A 2127-nucleotide genomic window follows, 5' to 3' on the forward strand; every position below is an offset into this window, starting at 1 on the left:
TTGTTTTAGTCTTCCTACATATTTAAGCCCAACAAGACAAAGACCCATTTTCTAACATGTTAGCCCACTTAAGTGCAAGATTTAATCCTAGTCATCGATTTTCCTCCAATCTAATGGCCCATGTCAATTCTTATACCTATATTTAAACCCAATTATAACCAAACTCTACCAATCTACAAATCTCCTAAATCCTAAACACAAAAAAGCTGGAAAACGGTCAAAAACACCCAACGGCTGGACCTCCTCCCACGGAAAAATCCCAATGACACACATACATAGAAAGGGACGTGACAGTGAGGGAAAAAGGATTTGAGGATTAAAAAAAAAGAAAAGAGATTAAGAGAATTGGGGGAAAACGGCAAAGAAGGGGATGAGAATTGAACAAAGAACTGGAGGAAACAATTGAGTGGGGATCAGACTTTAAAAAGAAAAGAGGAGCAGCAGTTGGCAAAAAAAAAAAAGCGCAGCTATCTCCTTCTCCGACCAAAATGCAGTAGCTTTTCACACCATTTTTTCAGCCATATAAACTCCACATATCTCCATTAAAAAACAGCCCCTTTGCACACACAAAATGGCAGAGTCGCCGACAAGATAGGTTTGCCGTCGAGGTTCGATTTGAGATCGTTGCTCTTTGTTTACGGTTTGAGGTTTGAGTTCCAATTCGTTCATAAAGGTCCGACTCTAACTCTATTTGTTATTCAATTTTTAGATTTGTTTCTCGTGATGCCATATATGGAATATTTGTTAGATTAGCTATCATTTTAGTTCTTTATTGATTTTCTATGTTTCATTAAGGAGGACTAGATTATTGTTTGGTTTATGTAATTTTTTGAGCAGTAGGTTTTACATGGCTAAATTTGGTTAAATGCTTAGGCCCAGAATAACTCCTGATGTTACTATGTTTAATAAGATTTTATGTATGCTTTGTAAGAAGGGGGGGTGTCCAAGAAAGTGAAAGGCTTCTTAATATGATTATGAAAAGATGACTGTTTACAAATCTTTTTTGCAGATAATGTCTCGAGCTCTAGTATAGATTATTGAAATTGGAATTGGAAGGTGGTGCTGTATATTCAGTATTTCTGTTTAACTGAGTTTGGAAAATATATTGTACTGGATCGAAGTGTACGATTCCAAATTTCTCTTATAAAGGGATTGTTGAACCTTTTAACTGAGTTTAGAAAATTTATGGCTTTCATTGTTAATTAATTTCCTTTACCATCGGCCCTTGTTTTATCGACGCACCCCATGGATGTATTTCACGCTAGCTTCAAGGATTTAAATTGTTAGCGCAAAAACTCTACACTTTGGTTCTGTAAATATGATTTCACTCATAATTGATTGCAATAAATAATTTTCATAACTCTTGGTTTTAAAATAATCTCAAACTTAGAAATAATTAAACATTCGTAGTTTTTTTTAGGCACGCAATTAAAATTATTACAACTACGAATACGGTTCCCGTGGCGTGGTTGTGATACCTAATTTTTAATTAGATTAAAGTAGGAGCATCTTTAGTTTGCCTTAGAGAACTACAAATCTTTTCTTTTAAAATAAATTGTGGTGTGCCATACGCAAACAAAATCCATAAGCTATGGCCCTCACTTTAATATTAACTTAGTATAGAAAACATTTTGAACATTCGTAGTTTGCTTTATGCACGTTTATAATAAAATAATCATGGCTACGGGTACGGTTCCCGTGACGTAGTTGTGATACATAATTTCCAAATTCGGGGGTACATTTATATGACCCGGCCACAACAACTAATAATGTTAAGAATTAAACACGTTGTAGATCGTGGGTATGGTTCCCGTGATATAATTTGCAATGTGTATCAAACAAACAGGTGTACGAAAATCGTAACTTGTTCCAGATTAATTCCATAAACTAACTAAAAGCGGCTATAAAGCTAAAAATGCACAATAGATTAAAACATGTAGTAAATCAGCTAATAGGCCAATTATTAATAGTTTAAGCGACCGTGCTAGAACCACGGAACTCGGTAATGCCTAACACCTTCTCCTAGGTTAACAGAATTCTTTATCTAGAATTTCTGGTTCGCAGACTTTAAAATAAAATCGAAATTTTCTCGATTTGGGATATTAAATATATCGGTGACTTGGAACA

General features: G+C 34.7%; 1 long non-coding RNA gene across 1 annotated transcript; it reads left to right on the top strand.

Annotated features, from left to right (window-relative positions):
* The first annotated feature begins 337 nt into the window (after positions 1 to 337).
* Positions 338 to 1195, top strand: LOC107772198 (uncharacterized). The gene is made up of 2 exons (XR_001645011.2): positions 338 to 673; positions 1010 to 1195. It is a non-coding gene; the product is annotated as an uncharacterized LOC107772198 (long non-coding RNA).
* Positions 1196 to 2127: the final 932 nt, after the last annotated feature.

Source organism: Nicotiana tabacum, chromosome 5 (assembly GCF_000715075.1).
Source record: "Nicotiana tabacum cultivar K326 chromosome 5, ASM71507v2, whole genome shotgun sequence".
In the NCBI taxonomy this organism is placed as follows: Eukaryota; Viridiplantae; Streptophyta; class Magnoliopsida; order Solanales; family Solanaceae; genus Nicotiana; species Nicotiana tabacum.